General features: G+C 41.4%; 1 protein-coding gene and 1 long non-coding RNA gene across 9 annotated transcripts in view; both read left to right on the forward strand.

The window, feature by feature from the left end:
• LOC5567168 (beta-amyloid-like protein) overlaps positions 1 to 20,064 on the forward strand; it is a 319,312-nt gene that overhangs the window by 84,081 nt on the left and 215,167 nt on the right. The gene's annotated exons all lie outside the window — the stretch shown is intronic.
• Positions 1,884 to 2,723, forward strand: LOC110679453. Its single transcript, XR_002502498.1, has 2 exons — positions 1,884 to 2,049; positions 2,103 to 2,723. It is a non-coding gene; the product is annotated as an uncharacterized LOC110679453 (long non-coding RNA).

A 20,064-nucleotide genomic window follows, 5' to 3' on the forward strand; every position in this document is an offset into this window, starting at 1 on the left:
CAATTTCTGCAGAAAATTCTGGATGAATAACTGAAGAAATTTCTGGAGGAACTCGGGAACTTTCAGTGGCAATCCATGGAGGATTGTGTTTAAATGGAATCAATAATATACTTCTGGTAAAACCCTTAAAATAATTAAGGAAGAAATTCCTGAAGGAGGAACCCCTGAAAAATTCATGAAAAGAGGAATACCTTGAGAAATTTGTTGGGGAAGTTTTGAAGGATTTTTGTAGAAACCTTTGAAGAATTTCCTGAAGAAATCTCTGGAAAATTTGCTGCATTTTTAAGGGATTTTCTGAAGGAATCACTGACAGAATTGTTGAATGATTTCCTGAGCAAATCGTGGTAAAATTTGTGGATGCATTTTTTTGTGTCATATCCGGGAGAAATTCTAAAGGATTATCTTACTTTTGGTGGAACTTCCTAAGGAATTCCTGGCGTAATTTCGGGAAGAATTTGTGATAAAAATTCTGGTTGAATTTTTCTACGAATTTCTAAAATAGGAATTTTTTTAGTTTGTTGCTTAGGAATTCTTGAAAGAATTTGTGAAGAAATCTCCTATGTTTATTGCTGGTGGATTTTAAGGAAACCCGTGAAACCCTCGAGCAACCTCGTATTTCAGGAGGAATCTATGTAGGATATCTTGAAGAAATTTTTAGCATTATTACTGGTGGAGTTCTTTGTGGATTTTCTTTGGAATATTTCTTAGAAGAATTGTTGTAGAAATTTCCCCATAAATTTATAATGTAAATATCGTGGTGAAATTTTTGAAAAAAAAAACGATTGTAGAATTTTGTGAATTTCTGGCAGAAATGTATGTGGAATTGCTGAAGAAATATCTGATGTTAACTTCTAGAGGAGTCTATGAGATAATTTCTGGAACAATCCGTGTAGGATTTTCCCTGGGGTTATTTATTATTATTGTAAGAATTCATGAAGTAATTTCTGAAAGATTTTTTTTTCGATTCGTGGAGAATTTCATATTGGAATTTCTGGATAAACCCCTGGTTATTTTCTTGAATCACTTTGGCACTTAGGGCTTTTATCATCCGAATTGGATCCAATGATCAAATATCGGTATTTGATGAAGAGCCACAATAATGCGTGTCAAATAGTTCAAGTTTTTTCAAAAGCCACTATTTGATTGAATACTGATGTTTCTCTGCTGTATCGCATTCACGCAGCTATCGAATTTTTTTTTTTTTTTTTTTTTTTTTTTAATATCTTTATTAGTATCATTCCAAACATTACATTCATTTCTTATATCTAGGTGTTCTGTGTTATTTGACAACACTATCATCCTAATTTGGTAAAACAAATTTAAGATTTAATTAACATTTTGTTAACAACATATTACATTTCATTTGCCGTAGCAGCAGCTATCGAAATTATCCTCTTTTCCGGTTCCATAATCACATATATAAAGTATACGAGCAGAGATTACTCGAAATATGGTGAATAATGTCCGGGGCCCAGATAGCCGTAGCGGTAAACGCGCAGCTATTCAGCAAGACCAAGCTGAGGGTCGTGGGTTCGAATCCCACCGGTCGAGGATCTTTTCGGGTTGGAAATTTTCTCGACTTCCCAGGGCATAGAGTATCTTCGTATCTGCCACACGATATACGCATGCAAAAATGGTCATTGGCACAGTAAGCTCTCAGTTAATAACTGTGGAAGTGCTCATAAGAACACTAAGCTGAGAAGCAGGCTTTGTCCCATTGGGGACGTAACGCCAGAAAGAAGAAGAAGAATGTTGGAGCAACAAAATCTGAGAGTTTGTTATGCGGTCGTACGAACATAAATTGGTTTGACTAACTTGGGGGCGGAGCTAATGTTGGTCAAACGGACTGAACGTGTGTGGAGTGCGTAAGGTGTGCTTAACCCAAGGGGTGGATCACTTTTTCACTGCACATCAAATGTACATCAAATTGCATTAAATGCATTTTTTCGATATTCACATCAGCTTAGCACTGGTCCTTTTTATCATGCCGTGCTATAGCAACGCATTATTGTTTGTTGTGAAAGGATCAACATTGTTTTACTGTCTCAGGTTTTACTCTTCCTAATAAAATAAACAATTTACTAATATTTTATTCGTTTCAGATGCTCAAGCTGTAGCTTCAGAACGAATATGTTATACAAAGCTTTCTCGAGCCCACGGCAATCCGGTTATGGATCCTTGAAACGAACAGCGTCCGATCATCCCATATTAACAAGTTTTGTTAGTACACAGTGCAGTTCATGAGTTAGAGGATGATAACTTGAAAAAAGAAATCATCGTTCCACATCCCTGTCGGAACCATCTTCCTGAGAAACGCACATACTGTGCCTTAATAATGATGACGGTGGAACAACCAACAAAAGCCTCGAAAATTATTTGTCTAAATAGCTTGTTTTATTTCTTTCAACAATAAATTCTAGACTATATGTATAAAAGCATTATCCTTCTTATTTCTACATTGCTTCCAAAAATCTTTCCTAATACAAAAATGTTCAGGTTGCTATTGAACGTATATACGGAACATATTTTTGCTGAAATAATTTCATAATATTGGCCATGAGTAACAGCAAATGAACAGATCTTTAGGTCATAAATCAAGTACCACAGCGTGTGAAAAGCTACTTCCGGATAACTACTTCTATAACAGAGCGCAAGAGAGCTACGCTTTTGATTTGATTCTATGCATTAGCAGCTTTGACGAATAAAACAACCACTAATCATTACGGATGGGTTTTCTTTTCATTTGAGCACGTCAATGGTCCATCTCCACAATATGACGATTTCAAGCTTCCCTGAAGCTAGAGTCCACCTTGTAATCAGCTTAATTTCCACAAAAAATTAACGCTTTTTGATGAAGTTGTTACTCAAATGTCGATATCCGATACTCTAATGACAAATGAATCCCGGTCCCTCAAGGCACTACAAAACCAGATTGACAATTATTTGGGTGAGGTAGAGTAGCTCTTCTTAAGTTTGTAGAAAAATGAGTTTGACACTTCAACAAGTACAACAATGAAACGTTTGAGCAAGCCATGAATTTCAAATCTATCGAGTGTGCATTTAAATGCATTTCGATTTAACAGATGCATCAGGAGTGATTCACCCCTTGGCTTAACCACTAAAAAACTTCCCCTACTGCTCCTGTTTTGCCCAACTGGCAGTTGAAGATCTCGCTGGTGCTTTGTAAAGCTTTCTAGGCGACGTTCATGCTTTCCTTGGGCTGGCCTCGCCTTAAAGCCCTGTTGAACTTCTACTGGACGCTCATGTGCACTTCGTTGCTCTACGACGACTCGTTCTCCGCTGTTGCTGTTAGAGCTCTCCTGGTTGATCAGTTGGATGCCGAAATCGGTTCAGAGGCTCCGACGATCTTTTGCCGGTGCTATTACGCGGTCTACTCAACTAGTCCCCGACGGTGTACTTACCCTGCTCCGAAACTGGCCAGGCAGATGCCCATGTCGGTCCTGCGATTCCATTGGAGGGAAACTTCCGGTTCGCAGGCGCCCGACGACCATTTACCGGTGCTATTTCTCGAATTATTCAGCTAGAACCCGGCAGTGGACTCAGCCTACTACGACTCGAGATTACTCGGCCAAGTGCCAGGGTAGGTTCTGCAATTCCGGTTTGCAGGCGCCCCGACGACTTATTGCCGATACAACGCTACGCCAACTTTACTCGGTCTAGTCCCTGACAGAGAATCTAGCCTACTGCGATCGCTACCCGAAGCTCTGTGGTCTTCACGCCATCTCCTCTGCAGCAACGACATAATCGCTATTATCCTCCTGTGCACCACATTCCAAGTGTTTTCATGCTGACCCATGTTCTGCACGATGTTGATCGGATTTAGGACGCTAGCGGTTCCTGACATCATCTCGCTTCGTATATCCCTGAATCGAGGGCAGTCGAATATAACATGACTCGGAGCATATTTGGACAGGCCGGACAATGTGGAGACTCTGCGTGTCCAAATCTGTGCAGATGTTTCCGGATGCATCTATGGCCTGACAAAAACTGGATCAGGAAAAAGTTAACTTATCCATGTTTTCTGTGGGTCCACCTTCCTTTCTCCGAGTAATTCCACTTCTTCTGCCACTTCGCCAATGTATCCATTCTGATGGTATTCCTCACAGTCATTGTGTCCTTTTGCTAGTAGAATGCAATACCCTCAGCCGGAGTGATGCAGATGGGGATCATTTCGGCGATAACGCACACTGCGTATAGCCATGAGCTGAAACGTACCTGCCAACTTCTCTCGGTTACGTTTGGTTGCCAACGCTGCAGCCCAAGCCGGAACTCCGTTCGGTCGCCAGAAGATGTCTCGTACTGCTTCTTGGTTCTCTAATGTTGGGAATGATCCTAGCTGCAGTGTTAGTTGCTTTGATGCCTTTTCGCAGGTACAATCTACGTGGCTGTTGAAGTTTAGCCTGTTGTCGACCATTACTCCGAGTGCTTTAGAGAGCGTTTCGATGGGATTGCGTATCCTCCGACGTTGCTCTCGTACTACTGATCCGTCTTGCAATTGCTGACACGTATCACCTCCGTTTTGTGATGGGCCAACTGCAGCTGGAATCCAGTCATCCACAGTCTAGTGATTCCGCCGTCAACATCTCCACCTTCTCCGCAGTCTCGCCAGTTATCGAAAAAACGACGTCATCTGTGAACCCGACGATCTCGACTCCATTTGGCACTGCCTTTTCGACAATCCGTTCTGCCTTCCGTGTAGATCGTCAGTCTGCCGAGGATGACCTTCTCCAGAAGTTTACCAAGAGTTTCCAGCAAGCATATTGGTCTATATGAAGCAGGATTCCCTGGCGGGTTTCCCGGTTTTGGCAGCAACACCATCTGCACCTTCCATTTATCTGGGAAGCAGACTGCTAGACACTTCTGCAACGCTGTCCTGAATATGTCTGGGAACGCCCATATTGCTGCTCTTAGCGTTACGTTATGGATACCATCTGGACCGGGAGCTATGTTAAGCTTCAATCCTTTCGCAACCGTTAACCGGAATTTCCTTCATCTACGTCAGCGTACGGTGTGGGAGGCAACGTGGTGAAGCATGCGTAGGAAAAGAACCGTCCACTATCTCCTTCAGTTTGGCAGGGTACATTTTAGCTGGGGTAACTGGGCCCTTGATCTTTGCAATCACTACTCGATAGGCGTTGCCCCATAGATTTGCGTCAGCTTCCCGGCACAACTCCATGTTGCAGTTCGATTTACTCGTCGCTATCTCCCGTTAGACGTGGCTCTGGCCTGCCGGTAGGTCACCTTACGCTCTTCCATGCTGGCCTCCGATCTAACTCTCTGCGCGCGTCTTCTGAATCTTAGGAGGATGCAGAGTCTGTCGTTCCACCAGCATACAGGACGCCGCTGATTCCTTGGCTCAAATTTTCTCAGCATATTTTCGTCACTCGCTCTTGCCAACGCTTCTGTCATATCTTCTGAATCTATATTACGTTCTCCATTCCTTCTCTGCCATAGTGCACAACTTCTCTTTCCAACGCAGTAGTGGATCGCTTGATGGTCACTGTGTGTGTATTCTTCGCGAACTCTCCAGTTCATATTGGTAATCAGTGACGGGGTGCAAAACGTCACGTCGATGATGGATTCCCTACCATCTTTGCGAAATGTGCTAGCGAGACCGTCGTTGCACAACCTTCACGGTGTCTCTGGTAGAACAAAATTAATATAAAAAAAATCAGTATCGCTAAAACATCCACCAAATGAAAGCTTAGGCTTTCCCCTTTCATTTGAGACCTGTTTGGAAATGTTCTATCGGGGGGTCCTGAACATTTTTTTCAAAACAGTACAATGCCGTTTTTTCAATACTGATTTCTTAATTATGGTTCACACAGTCATTTTCTTTCATGCTTATCTAGGTAGCCATGAGAAATTGTACTACGAATAGTTAATCAAATAATAAAAAGGATTTAGATTTAGCATTACCTATACCATTCTATTTAAACCAATTATATACACGACATATCGATAAAGTAAATACGGATAATACGGTTTACAAATGCTCACTATTGTACATTACTACAGCTCAAAGAAGCTGTCGATCATATGCTTCAGAGTTCTCCGGAACCTTAACATGATTCCAAGCAACTTGAAAATCGAAATGCACGGTTTCACCTGATCAGAATGATCAAGCGCCTGAAATACATTTTTTCATTTAAAAGAGATAATTTACAGAACAGTACGATAAATTACAATTGCTAGCAAACTTAGATCCCATTACGCTTCCAAAACATGCCGATTTTTCAAAAGCTTCTGACAGTTTCGTCTGGTGAATCCACTTTTGTTGTGGCGTTGGCAACTGATGATCCTCACCTGTGATAAATGAATGATTTTAAGGTCATCTTTATGAATCACACAATCAAACTGCTGATGCTTACCCATTCCTCGACATTATTTGGATCAATTTGGAGCAGTGGATAGTAAATACAATTGAAGAACTGCTCCGCCAATTTATGGTCCGAGCCGAGACTTTTCCATTTCGCGGACGCGTATGTGACAAAGTACTCGTGGATGACCAGCTAAATTGGATAAATCTTTTTTGTGTGGTACAGTATGGGCAAGGAAATGTTGAATTGCCTCCCATTATTACGAAAAAACAGATTGACAATTTTCAAATCTCCAGCAATGGAGCACCTAAAATTATTCAAAAGCAACAGAGTCTTCCACATTTTCTCAATATTGCCATATTTTTCTGGAACGCCAGAAGCAACAGCAAACAGCAACCGTATTTTTACGGCAGCATCCTTACATCGGCCTTGAGTCCCGATGACGTCGGAATTATGCTAGATAATCGACAGGGTAAATGATTAAAGGACCCTTCTCCATCGCTTGCAGATCGAACTGCCCAGGCCAACCCCCCATTTTGAACGTCACATAATCAACTAACCCCTGAACGTTCTTCTTCTTGGCATTAACGACCTCACTGGGACAGAGCCTGTTTTTCAGCTTAGTGTTCTTATGAGCACTTCCACAGTTATTAACTGAGAGCTTTCTTTGCCAATGTTGCCATTTTCGCATTCGTATCTCGTGTGGCAGGTACGATGATACTCTATGCCCAGGGAAATCAAGTAACTTTCCTTTACGAAAAGATCCTGAACCGACCGGGAATCGAACCCAGACACCTTCAGCATGCTTTGCTTTGTAGCCGCGGACTCTAACCACTCGGCTAAGGAAGGCCCTTGAACGCATTTATATGCATTTACATTTACGTTATTACAGTTTCCGCAATATCGTTCAAATCAAAGTGCAAATGTGTTACCACTAAAAACCCCTGAACTGATTGGTTAGGTCTGCTGATTTTGAAAGCGATGTTTGGGGCGATTGCAACATCCAAACCCCTTAGACAGCTGCTCAACTGCAACGCTCATCTGGTGCTCAAATCAATTTTTTTTAATCAAAAACAAGTCATCAGCAAACAAATGGGTTTTTTTAGGTTGCACAGATGTTGAATAAGATTCTCAGTTGGGTGGTAAACCGAGTAGATTCGACAACCAACCAATTCAATTGGCTCTTACTTTTTGCATTACTGTGTCTACCACGTTTTCCTTTTAGTTTTGGTGAGATTGAGAACAACAATTACATGATTCGAGTGGTAGGTTTTAAATTGTATTTATATTTATACAGTGCTATATTCAAAAGTTTGAACTGGTTACTGAATGAATAAACGTGCAAGCTCGACATATTTTTGTAGGACAATACCAGACTGTAAACCTGATGTCGTGAAGAATGTGCTGTTCAATAATATCAACCACTTTTGCTGATAACGGTTGCAGGCACAAATTATTTAAACACAATACGCAAATCTTCGAACGATTGTCTTCATGGCTTTCCGGTTTCATGCTTCAGGTCTCCTGTCAGAGTGTAGTGTAAATATATATATATTTATTATTAGGTGTGAAATTGGGATATATTTATTGTAATTATTAACAGTCATACCTCTAATCAGCAAACCAAAATGTTGACCCAAAACAATGAATTTATAAACTTATCACGCGACACAAGCACCAATTTTTCGCCCCAGACAACCAGAAATCGCATGAAAGTTCACGTTACAACTCGTTTATTCATACTAATTACATCAAACTCGCTAAACACCGTGGATAAAATCGTCAGATTGATAAGTTTCCTCGCATAAAACACTTCTTTTCTGAGTTCATTTGTACATTTTGTTTCGTCCCGTACACACGTACAAAGTAAGTCGGATCAATCCGTAGCAGCTGTCAAATCATCATTTGTTATCATAAGTTAAGTCGCATAATATTGCAGGTTAGTTCGGTAGAATATTTATACACTCGCATTGTATGTTATTATTCATCACATAATATATGCACGCATATCGCCTCCACTTTTGTACGTAGAAGGCCGTTTCGCAACATCTTATAAGTGAAATTTTGCACATATAGAGCCTCCAGGTGATTTCGTTATACGTACATTTTGGTTGTCTGGGGCTTTACCACCTTAGAACGCGACAACTTAAGCAATGAAGCGTTATAACGCAGCACCGATTTCCCTACCATTGATGCCAATTTAGTTGTTTTTTGCAATCTGTAAAACCATTGTTAATGTAATGATCCATGAGTAAATGTTTTCAAACGCTTTGGTTATTACTAATCGTAAAAAGCAATATCTTATGAAAATATATTTGAATTTTAAGACGGTAGCATACAACTAAATCTAAATAATGGTTATTTATTGGAAATCTTACAAATCTCTAAACATTTTTTTATTCCAAATTTTAAATACTATTTACCACCATTTTAGTTGTGTAAAAATAAATAAATTTTGATAAAAGATATGCAATTTTACTATTTACTGAATTTATAATCAACTGAACAGCAACACTGCCAAAACAAAAACAAGCTTGTTTTATGGAAATCTGAACAAACATTTAAAAAGGGCACATCGACATAGGTAAACAATGTCTTTGTAAGACTCTGTTGAGCCCAATTCAACTCGATCACGCTTACCAATACTGCTATCAGGAAGAGCTAACACTAATCTTTCTGATAGTGGTGTTAGTTTGCATGGACGAGCTATAAAGGGCTCAACAGCAACTTTTCTGAAAAAAGGCTCAAGACCTCTCCAGCCCTTTTCAAATGTTTGTCCAGAAATATTTGTCATGGCCTTCTACGGTTCTATTGAGTTGTCATCATATGGTATAAGCGAATCATTGTATCATACTTTTGGTGGAAGAAGATCACCTATGGTACGTATCTCTTACTAAAATAAAAAAAAATGTTCAGGACCCCCCGATAGAACATTTTCAAACCGGTCTTAAATGAAAGGGGAAAGCCTAAGCTTTCATTTGGTGGGTGTTTCAGCGATACTGATTTTTTTATATTAATGTTTTCTACCAGAGACACCGTGCTTACATCGAGTTTCGCTAAAGCTTCCAGCAAAGTGGTGGACTTTGGTGGGTTCCGTGGCCGTGCGGTTAGTGTTACCAAGCATTTAGCCGCATCGAGTCAAGGAATGTGGGTTCGATTCCCGCTTCAGTCCGGAAAACTTTTCGTCAGGAATGTGTTTCGACTGTGCCACTGGGCGTTGCATGCTAGTCCGTTGTCTAGTGTGGTGCTTCCTTCAAAGGGCAAATCGTCCACTGGAAGCATTAACGCGCCGGTGTTTTTTAAAGTGTATCGTCTCGCGTTGGTCAGTTTGCTTCCTCACTCCACGACCCAAACATTGAAGTCTCCTCCGATGATTACCGGCGTTCGACCGATCAGCTTGTCGGTTAGCTCATCCAACATCTGGGTGTACTGCTCCAGTGTCCACCTCGGGGGAGCATAATAACTGCACACGAAGATTCCGTTACTTTTAACGATCACGAAACCCTCGTATGAGCGTTCGACCACTTATTGGATAGGGAATCGGCCTATTACTTGGATTGCCGTCGTCTCTGCTTTGCCTGTCACCCAATTGCCGTTGGTGTCGCAATGACTGAGGCTCACCTGCGTTATCTTCATCCTCATTACTGCCCTGCCTTCGCCTTCTGATTGTCCGACCTGGCATTTGAAGCCACCCGTTGTATGGGCGTTACAATCCTCCACTTTGCACAGCATGCACCTAGGTGTCTTCAGACAGTCCCGGCCAACGTGACCTTTTTCACCACATTTCCTGCAGTGTTCGGACCTGTCCGGGCCTTTGCAGTTGATTGCCCGGTGACTGAAATCCATTCATCTGAAGCTTCTCTCCACCAAATTTGTTTCCCGAGGGATCAGTTTCAGTTGGCAGACCGACCATCCCTCCTTACCTTACCAGCCTCGATGAGTTTTTTGGCTGCTGCGACTGCTAATCGGATCGTCGCTATTTGCATATCCCCGTACACTTTCCTCAGCCGGATGGACTGCGGTGTTTCTTCCAGGTTGCATTGAGACAACAATGCAATGCAATGTTTTTTTACATTCGATCACTGCCTCCTGGGATAAGGCTCTCACACTTGCCTCGTTGCCCTGTGAATTTGCGACGAGCTTCCGGCAGGCGTAACTTTTGATCGACGGATCTTTTTATAGCTCAAAGAGCATATCTCCTTTCTGGATGCGCCTGGTTCTCGCTGCGTTTTCACCCAGCTCTTTCAGCTCTGGATCCCCCCTCACTCTGCTGAGAATTTCCGCGTAGGTTGTCTTGTCACTTACTTCAATGACAAGAGCATCGCCCTTGAACGTATCACGAGATGAACGTAGTTTTTCTTTCTTCTTCGGTTCCTTTATTTTTCTATTCCTCTCCATACGTGCTCCATTATTCTCCTTTTGGCCTTTCACGGTGCGCTATTCACTGACGCTATTTTGCTCACTGACGCACTCATTGTCACTTCTCTTCTTTTTGGGATCTTCCTGTTCTCCTGATGTATCCTTCGTTCTTTTCTCCGAGCGGGTGGTTGGATTGCTCCTAGGCGTCTCCTGTGAACCGGCTATTGCATTCACCGAGATCAATGCCTTTTCGGCTTTTCCGCTCTAATCCGTAATTCCTTCTGTCAGCGTTCTGCGGCTCTAACGCTCGTGACCAGCTGCTTGATCATGAGGTGGACAATGATTTTAGTCTTGACGAATTCATAAAGTTCGTTGACCTTCCTTTTTACTTCCGACAACTCCGACTTCTCTTGCTGCCGGTCGTCTTGAACAGTTCTAATCCCCGACTAGTGAACACTTGACTCAGAAATCCTGCATCCTGCTGGCTTCCATGTAGCTCATTTGGTGTGCTGGCTGCTATCGTCTGTGGTATTACTAGCGATCTCTGCATCTTTCCGCTCCTTGCGAATGATATCGCGTCTTCGTTTCCTCCACTAGATTCTCCATCCAAATCGATTATTTGCTCCATTCGTTGCCGCTACCTCCACTCGTGGTATATAGTCACCTCTCGTGATCCCATGGCTATCTAGGCATGCAGGAAGGCCATGCTAGGGTTGACACAATCCTTCATGGGGGTTGTGTGCAGAGCCGGATCGGCGTTAGTCAGGAATGTTACATCTGAGGCTACTCACCGAAGGTGGGGACGAACTTCGATCGTACACAAAGGCCTGCCAACGTTTTATCAGGATGAAGGCAGTCTCCTCGTTGTCCTATTCGCCGATTCAAGTTTGTGTCTTCCTTACTCAGGGAACAGCAGAGTACACTGCCAGCCCACGATTTTTAGTCGACGTATCCAATCCGTAATCCGTGTCCTGTTCGTTGTTCTGCACTGTGACAAGTAAACCATATTCTGGATTTTACTGGCATTCATCCCGATGTGCCAGTTGGCACTCCAGAGGGCTGAGGCACTTTGAAAGCGGTATCAGTTCGCTTGTTCAGGGCTACTTGCAGATATGTTGTTTTTTGTAGAGATTCAACAGAGCCCACTGGACTAGATGGACCAGGCGCTCGGCCACCTCCCGATGGAAGTACTAAAGGTGGTATTTCATACGGCTGTAAGGATGAAATTCGCTTGGGATATGCAAGAATCTCAAGCTCCCACCTGGAACCCCACGGTGTGCCAGAAACCGTTATTAACACAAAAAATTGTCCAAGAATTTGGCACCTACCATCCGAAAGATATAGCATTCAAGCATCTTCTCCGTGAATTTGAAAATATTCTATCGAGGGAATCGAAAATTATCATGATTTAAAGGTTTTGAGCTTTTTTTTCAAGGGATATTCACATGCTTCAAAATATTCCCCATCGGTGCATCATTATTAATTTGTAAACCTGCCAAGTAACTATCAGCTTACCAATAAGCATTCGAAACATATGATATCCAAGCATCTTTTCTGAAAATTTGAAATCATTACGTCGAGAAAATCAGAAGTTACAATTATTTGTATATTTGCCATTATTTCTATGAAGTTTAAAATAAAACTCATTTATATGCCTTTGTTATAAAAGTGTACATACTTTACAAATAAAAATATCTATAGGACTGACACTCGGCATTCAAAAGATGTAATAGTCAAACATCTTCGCAGTTTGCTGAAGAATACTTTATCAAAAGACGACATAACTAGAGTACTTTGAAGTTTTGGAGTCATTGGGATTTTTTTTTCAATCGTCTGAAATACTGTTCTCCACACGCATTTTTATCATTGTGGCACAAATTAACTCAACAGATTAGTATTAAATTTGTATCTTTCATTGCAGAAAGGCAGTGTTTCGCACAAGCAAGTGGGTTTGTTTTTGGAAATTTTGTTTTCTTTTTCGCGCGTTTTGTTGGGCAGTTTTTCAGTATGGCCCAAATAAGCGTATGGGTGAAACTGAATAATTTCAAAGTGGCTCCTTGTTGCTAAGTCGAGGTTGGATTATCAGCTGGTAAGATCGTTTTATGTTACGGTTCTAAATGTTCTAAATCGGATTAATATGATGGTTCACATTTTATTCCTGATAGCGGAGGGGATTCTTTTATATTTGAATGAGTTCAATTAATAATCAGTTATTGATTTTTGTCAAAATTTACCTTGTTTCATATTTTGCAGAATATTTAAATGCAACAAGCCTTTTATTTGGTTTAGTTCCTTTAATTGTTCGATACTATAAGTGTTGACTTTTCCTTTAGATACTGATACATTACTTTTTGGATTGATGTTGCATGATTCGCATCATGCCAAATATTTGAATGGTTCGTCATGAAACGTATCGTCATATTGATGCTTCAGTCAAGTTTTGTACATATAAAAAAAATACTTCTTATTTTGTTTTATTTTATTCATTATGTTTTTGACTTCATTATGTATCAAGGGAGGTATGACCAGTGAAAATGACTACTATATATTTTGAATGCCGGGTATCAGTCCTATGGACATTTTTATTCACAAATTATGTACATTAATATAACAAAGCCATATAAATTAACTCCTTTTTAATCTTCATAGAAATAATGGTAAATATATAAATCACAGTAATGATTCAAAGTTTTCAGAGAAGTTGCTTGGATATCACATGTTTAGAATGCTTTACGCAAAACTAATGGTTACTTGGCAGGTTTACAAATTAATAATGATGCACCGATGGGGAATATTTTGAAGCATGTGAATATCCCTTGAAAAAAAGCTCAAAACCTTTAAATCATGATAACTTTGTTGATAAGTTTGCCCACGTTAAGGAAAACAGCGGTTTTGGATGTGCAAAACATTATTTTATGCTCTTTTTTATATATGGTCGGATAAACAAACATGTTTTCTTTCAAATAGTAAAAACAGCTATCCATTTTAGTTTTTCTGGCGTTAATAAATTACATTTTAAAAAAAGCTTGCTTAACTGCATATGTATTGTTTTGCGGGGTAAAATGCCCCGCTTCAGTCCGGCGTTAGCCGTTCTGTAAACGTACGCACACAATCATGCTTGTTTATTGGTTGCATACATCCGGGCGTTTGTTCAGATGTTATTGTTCAATAATAGTATACATGCTGATGCGAAAAATGTACATTTGTAAGGTTCCAATTTGTGCGTAACTTCAACGTGGCATTACGTTCGGTAGAATTTGAATTCAAACGGCTGTTTTGGTGTTATGAAATAGGGGTGGGCGTTTTGCCCCCAGAGTTGATTAAAGTTTAGGTTCTGCGTAAAGCTTTTTTAGGACAAATTTAACATATTTTTTGCATGTAATACAAACTATGACAGTGCACAAGTTAGCTCTCGACGATAGTTTTAAAAATTAGGTTATTTATCGACCTTAAAAATGAGCTTGAAAATCGCACAAAATTGCAACGAAAACAGCAAAAAAAACGTTTTTATACGTTTTTAACAGTATTTTTGAGAAAAACACATAAAAATATATTAACAGAAGCATTTTTATCCATTTTCTATGATCTAGGATAGAAAAAAATATTCTAAAACACATCGTTCGTCCAAATCGAGGGTGGCGCGTTTTGCCCCCTATGGGCATATTACCCCCAGTTCCCCTAGCACTACCAGCAGAGTACGCAACCCTTAGCTGGCGGTCTTTGTCATCGTTAGACCTGTGGAAGCGTGAGGTAGGGGCTTATGAGGACCAGAGCTATATTGGACGCTCCTTCCTGGTTGTCCACTCACCATTTTGCAGCCTTTAATAAGTGTGGAAGAGCTCATAAGAACACTAAGCACTGAGTAGTCGTTCGTACCCATGGTTTAAAGAGTGAGCCTTACTGTTTTAATATTTGTATCATTGCTGTAAACGTCATTGGTAGTAAGACTTGGCATTTCCAATATCAATTGATTTTGAAAGATTTTGCTTTAGAATTGAACAGTTATCCGATTTATTGTTTTTCAAGCTGGTATTCAAACCCAAACTTTTTAACTCATTCTCATATTTGTAGTCTACATTTTCTTTTTTGAACAACATCCTCATTGGTATAGCAGGAAATCACTGTGAATAAGTGTACACTAAATATGAAACATACAGAGAGAAACTTGACCATTACGATTCTGAGTCATCAGAAACCATTCTGCGTCCAAAGTTAAACCTTAGCAACTTCAACGCTACACTGTAGCACAGAACGACGATTCATAAAAAAAGGAAATTACTTCTGTTTTAATTTACCCTGTTTCCGGTGCTCAAATTGGGGAATTATACCAGTTGTGCTGCCACCAGATGATAGGCTCACAGTACAGCTCAAAAGACGCTTGGCATCTATGATTCATACTGTTCGCAGGCACGAATCAAATTTTGACCCTCCCTTTCCTTTGACGATTTTACGTCCTGAATGAAATGTCAATTCTCACCTCTACTTGATGCCGCGACACCATGCAAGGCTCAAAATGTAACATGATGACATGGCATCGTCGCCCGAACCAGAATGTGATTTGTGAGAATTGGGGAAGGGTGGGAGCTGGAAAAGTTGTTCGTTTTATCAAAAGAGAACAATGAGTAGACATAATATAATTAGGGCAAATAAATGTAGGGGGGATGAAAAACTGAATAAGACAAGGGAGTGAAGAAATGTGTCAAATCTTTGTAAGTTTTACAGCTTTTACTTCGGAGCGCATTCCTTACAAATTTGAACAAAAAATAATTCATGCGGTATTATTATTGAAATACTTCGAGATTTTTTGTTGACAAAGAATCTTCTTCCAATTCACATTACATTGTCTTGTTTCAATCATCTTGTTCTATTCCTGTTATTACATTTCCACTGGAACAGAGCCTGCTTCTCATCCAATTGCTCTACGAGCACTTCCATAGTTATTTACTGAGAGCTTTCTCTGCCAAATTTGCCATTTTCGTATTCGTATATCGTGAAGCAGGTACGATGATACTCTCTACCCATGGAAGCCAAGGAAATTTCCAATATTAAAAGAACCTGGACCGACCGGGAATCGATTCCAGGTACCTTCAGCATGGCTTTGCTTGGTTGACGCTTTGTTTCCACTAGGTTTAAAAAGACTGATGTCTAATTAAAAATCACCTGAACAACTTTGAGCAGAGCTAGGCTAAGCTCACATTTGACAACTCTACTCTAAGCGATTGAAAAGTCAACCGTATCACGGAGGACCAGCTAGGAGCTTTTACGGAAATGACGCAAGATAGCAAACAAGTGGAAAAGCAAAATCTGGATTGGTATTTGCAGAAAAAATTTATCGCTTCGTATCATCCCTGCTCTTTGCGCGTGTCTGGTTGGGGTTAAATGATGGAGAAAGGAAATTAAAAACAGCTTACTAGCTGGGTCGTAATTGAAATCGTTAACTGGCGGGAGCTGTTGGATTTGGAATGTTTACCGGACGCTCGTTAATTGAAGCTTCCAGAGGACCTGAAGTTTCAGACCGAAATGGATGTAGATCCTTAATGATTCAGTAGAAATGGCTAAAGGTTAGGGATGGTACACAAATTATGTCACGCTAAATTTCAACTTTTTTGATACCCCCCCCCCTTTGTCACACTTTTTTTTCTGAATCCTCCGAAATTTATCGTTTCGTTTCGTATCGCAATGGAAAATATTCATATCGCATACCCTTATCATAGATTACTCCTTTTCTTATGCCGACACTTACAGTGGCAAACCATTCAAAGTTTGTGGAAAATATTCATATCGCATACCCTTATCATAGATTACTCCTTTTCTTATGTCGACACTTACAGTGGCAAACCATTCAAAGTTTGTTGAATAAAGTGAACCTTTCGCAAGTCTACACTTGTAGTGTCGAACCATTCAAAGTTTTTTTTTAATTACAATAATAAAGGTAAAAAGAAAGGGGTGTTTGGAAAAAAAAATCACGATTTCCTCATATACCTCAAACTTTAAAAATGTATATCTCCTGAACTCAATGTTACCGCATATCAGCCGAATAAAATATTCACTCAAACATTATTTTTAACATATTCAAATATTTCAGAAAACGAAATGCAGTATGTAGTCACGAGCAATGGGTGCCAGTACTGATTTTAAAAATATAAAATATGCAACATTTTCTTTTTTGAATGATTTTATTAAGAAATATCTAAAAACCTGATCAATGTTACCCCGGATTACGGTACCTAAGACCTCAGCACCAATTTAAAATAAAGTGCATAATTTATAGGTGCAATCAGTCTATGGAAAATCAACTTTTTTCATTGGCTTCACATCTCATGTTGAATGTTGCCTGTTTCACACCAAATTGTTCTAAGACTATTGTACAGGGGATAAACAATAAAATTAAAAAGAGCATCCGGAAGCATTCGATGACAAATTTGATCAAGTTACACTAACTCGCTAATATGCATGTCTATTGTTACGGTCATGACAGTTAAGTAACGTTTGGTGATTTCCGTATGACCCGCAGCTTGACAGATTGACGATTGACAGAGGTAGGCGTAGTCGGAGAAATTTTGACGTTAGATGAGGAAACGATAATGCATTGCAAGGTAATGCTGAAGCTTGAGCAAGTGAAAGGCAAATTCGAATTGATCACCAAAAAATTTGGGGATTATTAATTGATTAAATACTACATAAGCAACGAGTAAATTTATTATCCTACTTAATTACTATATGTTTACATACTTATCTAATAATTTAATTCTTAATATGTAAAGCGCAGCAACTCGAGGCTGCATTACCGGAAGAGGGTGAGCTGGACGAAGCCCCTCTTGAGGACTGCTGGAGAACAGTAAAAGCAGCCATCAACGATGCAGCTGAGAGCAACGTCGGGTACGTGGGACGGAGTCGACGGAACGATTGGTTCGACGAGGAGTGCCAGGAGGTTTTGAAGGAGAAGAATGCAGCGCGGGTGGTCATGCTGCAGCAAGGGACCCGGCAGAACGTGGAACGCTATAAACGGAAACGGCTACAGCAGACCCGCCTCTTTCGGGAGAAAAAACGCCGCCTGGAGGAGACGGAGTGCGAGGAGATGGAACAGCTTTGCCGGTCTCAGGAAACGCGTAGGTTCTATCAGAAGCTCAACGCATCCCGCAACGGCTTCGTGCCGCGAGCCGAGATGTGCAGGGATAAGGATGGGAGCATTCTGACGGACGAGCGTGAGGTGATCGAAAGGTGGAAGCAGCACTTCGACGAGCACCTGAATGGTGCTGAGAACACAGGCAATGAAGGACGGGACAACGGAGGAAATGCCTTCGTCAGTACTGCGGAAGATGGAAACCAACCAGCGCCTACTTTGAGGGAGGTTAAGGATGCCATTCACCAGCTCAAGAACAATAAAGCTGCTGGTAAGGATGGTATCGGAGCTGAACTCATTAAGATGGGTCCGGAAAGGTTGGCCATTTGTCTGCACAGGCTGAAAGGCACAATCTGGGAAACAGAACAGCTACCGGAGGAGTGGAAGGAAGGGGTAATATGCCCCATCTACAAGAAAGGCGACAAGTTAGATTGTGAGAACTTTCGAGCGATCACCATTCTAAATGCGGCCTACAAAGTATTATCCCAGATCATCTTCCGTCGTCTGTCACCCGTAGTAAACGAGTTCGTGGGAAGTTATCAAGCCGGCTTCGTTGACGGCCGATCGACAACGGACCAGATCTTTACTGTACGGCATATCCTCCAAAAATGTCGTGAATACCAGGTCTCAACGCATCACCTTTTCATCGATTTCAAGGCGGCATACGACAGTATCGACCGCGTAGAGCTATGGAAAATCATGGACGAGAACAGTTTTCCCGGGAAGCTCACGAGACTGATAAGAGCGACGATGGAAGGTGTGCAAAATTGTGTGAAGGTTTCAGGCGAACACTCCAGTTCGTTTGGATCCCACCGGGGACTACGACAAGGTGATGGACTTTCGTGCCTGTTGTTCAATATTGCGCTAGAAGGTGTTATGCGGAGCGCCGGGCTTAACAGCCGGGGTACGATTTTTACGAGATCCAGTCAATTTGTTTGCTTCGCGGATGATATGGACATCGTCGGCCGAACATTTGAAAAGGTGGCAGACCTGTACACCCGCCTGAAACGCAAGGCAGCAAAAGTTGGACTGGTGGTGAATGCGGGCAAGACAAAGTACATGCTTGCTGGTTGGACCGAGCGCGACAGGGCTCGCCTAGGTAGCAGTGTTACGATAGACGGGGATACGTTCGAGGTGGTCGACGAGTTCGTCTACCTTGGATCCTTGATGACGGCTGACAATAACGTTAGCCGTGAAATACGGAGGCGCATCATCAGCGGAAGTCGGGCCTTCTATGGCCTCCAGAAGAAGCTGCGGTCAAAAAAGATTCACGCCCGCACCAAATGTACTATGGCCTCCAGAAGAAGTTGCGGTCAAAAAAGATTCACGCCCGCACCAAATGTACCATGTACAAAACGCTCATAAGGCCGGTAGTCCTCTACGGGCATGAAACGTGGACGATGCTCGAGGAGGACCTGCAAGCACTTGGAGTCTTCGAACGTCGGGTGCTTAGGACGACCTTCGGCGGTGTGCAGGAGAACGGTGTGTGGCGGCGAAGGATGAACCACGAGCTCGCCCAACTCTACGGCGAACCCAGTATCCAGAAGGTGGCCAAAGCTGGAAGGATACGATGGGCAGGGCATGTTGCAAGAATGCCGGACAGCAACCCTGCAAAGATGGTATTTGTACAGCTTTGGCTTGTCATCAGCCATTGTGGTGCGTCCGCTGTGCCGTTGGAGAGCTACTTACTGATGCGTCTGCTCGCGTTGACGGTTGTAGGAGAAAGAGGACGACTCCTATCGGGAACAAGCTCTCGTCGCTTCTCGTCGTTCGGCAGCCGAGTACTTGGCGGTAATCGGGCTGCCGACCGAAATAGATGATCGGGTTTTATAGCAAATTACCAAGGTTTCTATATTAGGGATATTGGTACCACACATCCCCCCCCTACACCAAACTTTAAAAGAAGTTAGCTCTCTTCTAATAAAAAAACTTTTTAATAAAAGTGAAAATAAAAACTATCAACTTGTTCAGCTGGTATAATATGTGATTGGGTGTTTTGAAATGTTACGCTATTTTGTTTTTGATTACAAGTCGACATGTCGACATACAATTGGCCCTGTGTGATTTCAGTTCGCTACGGTGTTTCTGTCGACATTGCTATCTGTCAAAAACCTTCAATCAAACGGTAGTCTTGTTTACAGCTGAGACGAGACTCGCGAAGACGGTCTTCTTTTTCTGTGATTGCTGAGTTTTTTTCTTATTCCAATTTGTGCATACCAATTATGCGCATGCGCATACCAA

The sequence above is a fragment of the Aedes aegypti genome, chromosome 3, assembly GCF_002204515.2.
Source record: "Aedes aegypti strain LVP_AGWG chromosome 3, AaegL5.0 Primary Assembly, whole genome shotgun sequence".
NCBI lineage: Eukaryota > Metazoa > Arthropoda > Insecta > Diptera > Culicidae > Aedes > Aedes aegypti.